Source organism: Telopea speciosissima, chromosome 3 (genome assembly GCF_018873765.1).
Source record: "Telopea speciosissima isolate NSW1024214 ecotype Mountain lineage chromosome 3, Tspe_v1, whole genome shotgun sequence".
NCBI classification, from domain to species: domain Eukaryota; kingdom Viridiplantae; phylum Streptophyta; class Magnoliopsida; order Proteales; family Proteaceae; genus Telopea; species Telopea speciosissima.
Window position 1 is genome coordinate 7,656,930 of NC_057918.1, and position 10,305 is coordinate 7,667,234.

Consider the following 10,305-nt stretch of genomic DNA (forward strand, 5'->3'; position numbering starts at 1 on the left):
TGTGTTCATTATGACCTCCTTAGACCCACCGGAGGCGGGAACCTGATGCCTTGGTTACATACTTTTTTTGTATTTTTATTTGAAAGCAAACAAGTTTTGGGGTAACTATGCCTCAGGCTTGTAAATTGAGTAGCTCTATTCAAGTAAAATGTTTGCTACAGAACATGTAATACTGTTCAGTCCTTATTAATTGAAGTATTTACTACCCCTTTTTTAAACCACTAAGATACATATATAATCAATGGTAAAAGAAGGCTGTCTGGCAGGCTATGTGGCGCCTGCACTCAAACACAGGAGGGGTGAAATGATCTCATTGTAGGATTCCCCCGTGTGCTCTCAATGGCCACCCTTGATGGTTAGTGGCCACACAGCCTGACAGCGATCACACTTCCTGTAATGAATTATCATCACAGACTCTAGTATTATTATTGGGTAAAACAAGTTAAGAGGTTCCCAAGCTTAAGGTATCTACGGTTATGGTTCATAATGTTTAAAAACTGACATTTGGGATACCCTGGGCACAAACAGAGACGATGAGAAAAATGGTCAAAATGATTTGTTCTTCTCTAGACTTATCAAAAGATTTTAATTGGAATTAAACCATCTTCATCCACATTTGATGCGTGACTGTTTATTTAGCATTTTAAATCATGGCAAAGAAGATGGTTTAGTAAGATCTATAAGACCAAACCATGAAAAGCATATAAAACCTCTAACTGTAGGAATATAATTCATCCATAATAATTTTTTTTTTTTTCAAAATATGAGTCAAACTAGACAAGGCCAGTACCAAAACTCGTAGTGAAAACACAAATTTCCCCATTCACAGCTTTCTCAATACAACAAATGAAAGGGGATTAAAAAAAAAAAAAAACCAATGAGTTTGTTTTGCTTTACTGAAAAAATTAAAATTTCACTGTTATAAAATGATAATAAATGAGTCTCTCACAAAATAATACAATGACATAAATCTCTCTGACAGTTGCTTTCCCCTCCCCCCAAAAGACCTGGAGAAAAGAATCCTTGTACTAATAAGGTCAGGTAAGCTGAGTTATAGCACTTGGTTGTTGTGAACATCCAACATGTTGAGATGAAGATTGTGGCCCCAGAATTCTAGCTACTGACAAAGATTTCTTGCTCCCAAAGAACCTCCAGACGCAGCTGGACGTACGTACCCTTGAGATGTAGCCATCTTTGAAGAAGTACCTATGGTCAGGGTACATTTGAAGAAGAATCTACACTAACCAAAGAATTCACCTTTTGTTATACAGGCGGTTTCACTTGTTGGAGTGGGCTTTGTTGGAACTATGCTCACTAACCATTTAGTTGGTTTAGTGCCTGACTTTGCCAACAGTGGAGAACTCACTTGAACCATTTTGACTCCATGAACTTTGGGATCTCAGAGGTACCTCTCTAGAGTTGTTCTCCCCACTGTATATGCTGTACTCAGAGCTATCATCACTACCAAACGCCATCCTGCGGAATCTCTGAATTTCGGAGTCCTGGCCAGACTCATAAATTGTGCTCTGACCAAATTTCACACCATTGGAGAGATCTACCGTGTCACCCTCGCTGTCCAATGCTCTCACAACCTGAAAGAGGGAAACAAATAGAGGATAATTTCAACCAATACTCATGCTCATGAAGACCAAAAGAAAAGCAAAATGTAGAAGGAACAGTAATTGAATGGAAGGCAAGTTACTTTTCGTAATCGCTCTTTTGATTTTGATTAGACATGCAGCTTAATGCTGAAACAAAGCTATATCTTTATAATGACATTGAGCATCCCATAGTCTCACAGATTTTTACTCCCTTTTCAAATACTGAATGCCAGGGAAGAAAAATATATAGCTAAGATAAAAAAAGTGGTTTTTTTTTATCACCTGCGACATACGGGGTCTCTTCTGAGCAGAATGGCGAACACAAGCAGCAGCTGTCTCAATCATTCTAAACATCTCACTTTCCACGTATCTCTTTTCAAGCCGTGGATCTGCTATTTCTTCAAAATCTCCGGATTCAAGGGCATGGTTCAAGAGGGGTCTCGCCTGCCAAAATCAGTATTATAAATATTCAAAGGAAGCAAAGTACAACTGTAAGGAGATGTCCAGCATTTCGAAAACTCGATACCAAGTAGATGCTGAATGATTATTAATTTTCTACAATTAATATGGACTCAGAAGGATGTAAGGTATTGCTCAGTAGGAAACTGAGCACAATAACGAAAATTCAAAAGGGGAATAATTAAGGTATATTAGTTTCAACAATCAAAGATTTGTCATACTTGATTTTTTTTGCTAGTCATGTATGTTTCATTTTCTTTAGAAAATAACCTATTATCCCATAGTAGATAGTGCCATGCTTCTTCCTGGACCTCATGGTGCAAAATGGCATCTTTCAGCAAAGATATTGGCTCAAGTATATGAATAAGACTTGAGTAACCAGATCTCATATTTCTTGGAATGAAACATCACAGGTACATCTACTTTTTACATACAAAACATTGTAGAAATATGGGAACACATTACAACTATACAGGGAAAAAGAAATGAAGTTATTTTCCAAATACTCATGACAAAGGGAACATTGATCAAAACAACCATGGCCTCCAGATGTTTGGCATAGGAATCCATTTAAAGCTCCTTATTGCTTCAGTTTCTGATGCAGGAGAATCTTGGACCGGACCGACCCAATCTAGTTGCGAATCCAGATGGAAATAAACCGGGTCCAAATATGGTTTTATTCTCGTAGATATTTAGGATTATTATTTATTTTATTAGGATAATTATGTAAGGAGATCTTTTAATTTGAGTAGGATTCGTAGGATGAATTTTGGTAAGTTTTAAATTGTCTTTTTTGTTAAGAGTCCTAGAGTAGTTGTTTCCTTTTTAAAGTCTTTTATTTTCTTATTTATATGGTTGTAACCAACGTATTAGACAGATTGAAGAATGAATTCAGTTTCTGGCTGTGTGCGTGTGCACTCTCTTCCTTTTCCCCCACCCCTCTCTGCTTCTTCTCACGTTTTCCCTCTTTCCCCCTGCAACTCTGATTCTTCTCAGATTTCCTCTCTTCTCTTATCAGTCCCCCATTAGTATCAGTCTAGGAAAAAAAGACATGACCTAATTGTACTGGGTAGAACATAACATTCAGAAATATATTTTTAGGCAAAAATTTTAGCATGTAAAAGTAAGAATTATTTAAAATCATGCTTAGATATATGGGATGCACCAGAATTATCATTTGCAGTTATAATATTAGCATAAGATTGTAGAGACAATAATTATGTTTATTTTCCTTCTACCAAATTATTGTGCCGAAAGGGTGACAATTGATCAAAACTACCCAGGTTCCTCGTCATAGTTTTTAAAAACCAGACTGAAGCGGAACCACGTGCTTCGCAATTTCCAGTTTCCCAGCTAGATTTCCTTTTTCATTGGGGACCAAAAAAAAAAAAAAAAAAAAATAACTAGAAACAAGGTTTTTTTTTCTGGGGTGCCGGGGGGGATTGGAAAATATCCATCGTGAGTGTTAGACATGGGGTCTTTTTAAGGTAATGGATTCTCACCATCTATGTTAGTCTAACTCAGAATGAGATAAATTCAGTTAAATGTGTGTGCGCATACCCATTCAACTAAACTTTCTTCGCCCAAAGGCTGAGTTGCGTCAACAGGTTTACGCCCTGTCACAATCTCTAGAAGCACAACTCCAAATGAGAACACATCAGATCTGTCTGTCAATTTTCCACTTGACGCATACTCTGGTGCCATGTACCTGAAAGACAATTTTTTGGGAGTAAGTGTACCTGAAGCCAATTTGAACATTGGAACAAACTACCAACCTCATGGATCTGTTTAAGCATTAATTGGGAATAACAAGAAACGGAAAAAGAAAAGAGTAAGTTTCTAGTGTGTGTGTGTGTGTTATAAGCAGAATTACCATCAATAAGAGGAATACCAGGAGCATAATCTGTCATTTGATGGGTCTCACCTTGGAGATCTTCCTAGTTCATAATCAACCTTTCTCGATGATTGCAAGCAATTGATCTATGGATTCTTTTGAAGGCAGTTCAACTGATATGCTCACTGCCCAAAAGAATGACATATATCGGTTGCTGCAACTATCTTTGATGAGTTTGGTATTTTTATCTATTATAACTCCAGGTGAGATACATTTTAAGGGTAGGTCTTTTATCCCTCTGCATGTGTATCATATGTTCCAGTATTCGGTATGCTTATGTTAGTTACCATTCATAAGATTCAGAATGTAGCTTTACCATTAAAAAGTACTTTTACGAAAATTAAAAAACCATCTGTAACCTACCCAAATGTCCCCATAACACGAGTTGATACATGGGTGTTTGTATCATTTGTTAATTTCGCAAGCCCAAAATCAGCAACCTGCATTTTCAATGGTTTTGACTCAAATGTATAAAGTAAGACACACCAACATGTTACAAATATTAATAAATTAAAAAAAATAAGGTCCAGCAAAATATGCATGCCTGTGCTTCAAAAACATCATCCAACAGTATGTTTGCTGATTTGATGTCCCTGTGGATGATTTTTGGATGACCTACATAAAGATAGGACAAGCAGAATAAGTAATCAGCATAGCAGGTTGTGTTGACATCAAGCTATGGTTAACAGACTAAATAGATTCACATATCATAAATTCATAACCCCAAGGGGGTAGCTCAGTTGGCAAGGTCCAACACCTCACAATTAAGATGTCATGAGTTCAAGACTCTTTGGGGCCTATCTATCCTAAAAAAAGCATATTTCACAGCCACCTTAATCATGAGAATCATATTTATCACAATCAAATTCATTTGTATATCATCTGGCAGGCTGAACATTATAATAATTGACAAGTTGAACTCATGGTTTTAAAAATCAGATGATTTTACACAGAATCAACCAACGCAGATCGCGATTAACCACGATTCTTTCCTTACTGAGTCCAACCGAGTTAGGCCGAGTCTGTCCGAGTCCGGCCAATTCCTGGATGATTCCGAAAAGATTTGAATCAGTCTCGATGGAGACCAATCCCATCTCTATTCCAAGTTTTTAAACCTTGGTTGAACTAGTGATAGTTCCTGATTGAAACCCAAATTGGTGATTTGTTGGGTCACATCTGAGCTATATAGGGTATGCAATTTTAAATAACATTATACAGAAGATGAAATAAAGTAATAAATATTTTTATAACACTTTGAGAATGAAGTGTACAGAGCACATTCCTTCTGTTTTATGATATGGAAATATAGAGCATCCTTATGAAATAGGATAAGTACTATAACAAGTGAGAGTGAATGGTGGCAATGGGATCACTCACAGTCTTCATGAAGATAAGCCAACCCTCGAGCGGAACCAAGAGCAATTTTAACTCTTTTGGACCATTCCATCACAGGCATTCCCTTTCCTGAAAAGCATACATTGATGTCAAATTCATCAGAATGAATAGTATAACCGTATATATCAGGTAAGGCAAATTAGATTTCTCTTTTTAGTATTAATCAAGTTACCATGCAAATGGTGTTCAAGAGTCTTATTTGGAACAAATTCATAGACAAGCAATCTATGATGATCAGCAATGCAATAGCCCACCAAAGAGACTAAATGTCGATGGTGAACACGGCTAATGATCTCAACTTCGGCTTGGAATTCCCTCTCCCCCTGTCCACTACCAGCCTTGAGCTGTTTCACTGCCACTATTCTCCCATCTGGCAGCCAACCCTGGTAAACACATCCAAACCCACCCTCACCGAGAATATTTTGCCGAGAAAACCCATTTGTTATTTCCATTAGCTCTTCATAGCTGAACCATGATTTAGTACCCATGACACCTGCATCTGGAGTGTGAGGACTATATCCTTTTTGGCTTCCATAACTATTTCCAAGTGCAGAAGGAGAGGCCGTGAAATTTCCACCATAGTATTGTTCTGTTTGTCCAGGAACCCCCCCTGTATGTTGGTAGGAGTGATAATAATACCCATCTACAACAACAATATTTGAAAATTAGACCATCAAAATACTGAATTGTTGGGGGGAGGAGGGGGGAAACTTAAGTTGGTCAGCTTTTTTACCTGGTTGTCCGGAGAAGTTACTTGGTGAAGATTTATATCGCGGTACAAAAGCCTCTTGTTTCTTTTTCCTCCTCCTTGCCACAAAGAAGATGGCGAAGAAGGCAATGATAACCACTCCTGCAACTGTAATTCCAATAGCAGGACCCTGTCCAGAACTAGAAGTGGCATTTGATTTTGACGAAGTGCTGGATTGGGAATGGGTGGAGGGTGAGGGAGGGGATATATTTTGGACTTGATTTGGAGTTTGCAAAGCTGGAGGAGTTGATGTAGATGGTGGGGCATTTGAGGGAGTGGGATTTGAATATCCAGATGGTGATCCAGGAGTTTGAGGAGATGGGACAACATTGGGTGGGCTTCCAACTGAAGGAGGGGAGGTTGTTTGTGCTGGTGGTGGACCCCAGTTTCCTGTAACTGGTGGAGGAGGGACATTAGCAGCAGCTGGAGTTGGTAAGGATTCAGCAAGAGCATTAGGTGGAGGAGGAGAAAATGCAGGTGAATTGGGAGAGCTGGTAGGAGGAGGGGAGTTATTAGGGGAAGCTGGAGGAGAATGAGAGCCAGAAGATTTTGGTGCCGGAGGAGGTGGCTCTGGTGAAGTAGGAGAACCTCCTGATGGGGGAGGAGATGATGGAGGTGGAGACTTTGAAGAGCTCGAACCTGCTGGGGGAGGAGATGATGGAGGTGGAGACTTTGAAGAGCTCGAACCTGCTGGGGGTGTTGATGCTGGTGGGTTTGCACTCGGTGTTGGTGGTGGAGAACTAGAACCCGATGATGGCGAAGGGGGTGGTGAAGGAGGGGAACCGGCTGGTGCCGTAGATGTTGGAGGCGGGGAAGATGAAGGGCTACCCGGTGGAGGGGTTGCTTTTGAATTTGCGGGTGGGGGAGAATTCTGTCCCTGGGTGGGTGGTGGTGACCCCTGAGGCGGAGCAGGAGAAGCTGGAGGAGGAGATTGACCACTAGGTGGGGGTGAGTTTTGATTGGGAGGAGATGGAGGTGAGGAACCCGGCGATTGTGTCGAGTTTGACATTCTCTTTGGCTTCTGATTTTCCTCGTTTTTAAAGTTTCCTCCTCCCTTCTAACATCTCCCTGAATCCTACCTCTCTTTTTTGTTCTTAATCTCCAAATTGGTATACAGAACGAACCAAGGAACCCTAGTAAACAATAATGTTGCTAATTTCACCGGTAGAAAATCATCAACAATTAATGAAGGAACAATTCTTAGTCTAAAAACTGAAATTCTGATCACCAAAGATAAAAATAGAGAGTCAGAACCTGGTTCGAGTAGAAAGAGCTACATTGCCTCAATCTTCATCCATATTCTCATCGTCATCAACGAAATTTCCCCCGAATATTAAGAAGTTCTGTCAGAGATTCCAAAACAATCCAAAATCTCTCCAAAAACCTCTCTAAATTTTTTTTTGGGGGGTATCCCTAACCTTCCCCAGACCTGCCAGAACCAACAGATCTACGTCTTACCTTCACTGTTAACTACCCACAAACTCTTTTCTATTCTCCTTTTCTAAATCTAGCTAATCACATTCAGAAACCCTAACCGCTGTTCTTCTTGTTTTTAAAACCCTTAATCCTCAATTCTCGCTTTACCGCCCAAAACAACCAGGATTTTGTTAAGTCTTTAAACCTCAAAACTTCCACGGTTTTCCTTTTGACATATCAAAATCGTTGCTTCATTCTACTGTCTATAGTGCGCAAGGCGTGTAATTCGCTTGGCTCGTTCCGATGTATCCACGTAAGCGCCGAATCAACACGTCAGACCATCTGACGGTCTGAGTGAAACAAAATATGTGCGCACCTGGCGTCGGTTATAGTTTCGCGCCTTTATTTATGTTTCCATCGGTGATTACGTGAAACCAAACTAACCTTTAAATATTTGAACCGTTAAGACCCGCGCTTTTCTTTCCAAGTTCTAACAACCTGAATGTACTTCAAAAATGACTATATTAACCCAATAGTTTCAGCTACAACCTACAAAGTAACAAACATCAATGGAATTCAGGAATTTCATTAGGGGTAACAACGTCCCTTCAATTTTGGTGGGCTATATTGAGAAACAACAGAAAGATCATCCATGCACGATTGGGTAAAAATTGATTCTTATCGTTTCTATTAATAATGGAATAAAAATCATTGTTTTTTAATATTTTTTTAATTAGGGAAGGCAGGCCAAACGTGAGAAGCACTTATTTTTTTCCTCTCCATTTTTGGTTTGCCATTCCCTAAACACCCAAAATTGAAATGGAGATTTAATATTAGGTAAAGAATAATAAAATCACAGGTCACTCATCGTATTAGGAGATGAAAGCTTGCATCCTAGCACGTAATTGGTGAATTGGTCAACCTAAACCTAATCAAATCAAGCGAGATCCATCCAACCCTCTTTGTTTAGTCTAATCAAATAAGCATTAGATTAGAATAGGGCCTAGAAGCTCCTGGTTCGTGCGTGGCGCGGGGGTCATGTACGAGCCCAAGGGGATTTAGTTGGCCAAAAATCGGATACCTCTCTTGTCTCCAAAAAAAAAAAAAAAAAAAAAAGCATTAGATTTGAATAAATGGGTCAATGCACAAACATCAGTTTCTTGGGTTTTAAAAAAATTGGATCCGAACCGGTTGAAACCAACTCGCTTTCAAAAACTATGGTTAGGGCATGTTCTGGCCGAGTCTGTCTGATTTCTTAACAATCCTGATAAATTGCGTACCATCAGGACTGATCCAAATTCTAATTCTAGTTTTTAAAACCTTGCATTAATTACAATCTTATTCGAATATGTCACATGAGATCTCACTTTAAAAAACGATAAAGACATCAACTGTGCAGTTATCATTGTTACCAAAAATAAAAAATAAAAAAAAAGAAGTTAATCATTTTTTTTTGGGGTTAAACACGAATACCCCTAAAATGCAACCAATATTCCTCATACCCCCTAAGATTTTGATAAGTTCACATATCACCCCTAAAAATTCCACGTACCACGCCTATTTTACCCCCAAAAAGCCATTTAAGTCCACACCAGGCATTAAATGCTAAAAAATGATTAAACTACCCTTTCTTTTATCTTTTCTAAAATTTGGAAAGACCTATTTAATAAAATTTGAAAAGACCTGACCTTTCTGACAATTTAGGGAACCTCCCATTCCCTTTTGTGGGCTGCTCTTCAAAAAGGCCTTCGAGTGCTGATCTTCGCTTGGGCCAGCTCCGAGGCTCTACCCTGGCTTTTCATTGGTTTTTCCCACGGGCCCTTTATCGTATCACGCGGGCATCTTCAAGCAATAGGGGGGGGGGGGGGCGCCGAGTACATAGACGAGGCGGTCCCGGGAATGAAAGCCCATTCCCTCATGCTCTAGAACTCCTTTACTTCGGTGGAACAAAAAAGGTTCCATCTTGTGAAACCGTAGCGTAGGGGAAACCTGGCAGCCCGCCCAGAGTTTGACCTTCTCCGGTCCTGGAAGCAGCTATCTGCTCCCTTCCCCCAGCGAAGCCAAAAAACATGAACGCCTAGCCCAGCAAGAAAAGGCCTACCGCTATATAAAGACGATATGTATCTCAACCTAAAGAAGCAAGGGCCCATGTGCTTCTGACAACTACTCACGCCTCCTCTATTTTTCAATTTTGACTTCAATTAGCCCATGTCCGTTAACAGTGTTAGTAAAAATCTTGTTGTGACCAAAATGCCCTTACATATAAAGGACCAACATCATCACACCCTTAGCCTTTCCCTTTCCCTTTCTTCTTCTTTCACCCCTCTGCAACCCCATCCACGCAAGCCGCAACGTACCCCCACTCTCCTCTTATTTTTCTTCTTTCTTTTTTCCTGCAACCGATTTGGCTTTGGGATTGATCACATGGGGTATCGAGATCCAATTCATCAACTTGATTGTCGTCCTCTACATTTGGTATTCAAGATCTAGTCCAGGTTATTTCAAGTCAATTTTTTAAGGTGGAGGTGAAATGCTTCCTATCGCCGCTACGGTCTTTCCGGCGAAGTCTCCCTATCCCCATTTAGTTGGTTTGTAGGTTTGTAATAAAACACAATCCCCAACCTCTGTGCACCTCTTGGCGGTAGTTCTCTCTCCCTTTTCTTCGATTGCGAACCCTATTTTCTACAAGGATTACCGTCTCAGAGTTTTGGTTGGTAGATTTGATCTTCATCGGCCGATTTCTGGCCGTCTTCTCCGATTCCGGTGACTCCTCTATTGGACCTTAAGTACTG

The 10,305-nt window shown here is 39.9% G+C and overlaps 1 pseudogene; it reads right to left on the reverse strand.

Moving 5' to 3' along the window:
- Positions 1-913: 913 nt before the first annotated feature.
- LOC122656088 lies at positions 914-7,244 on the reverse strand (annotated as a pseudogene).
- Between the last annotated feature and the right edge of the window lie 3,061 nt (positions 7,245-10,305).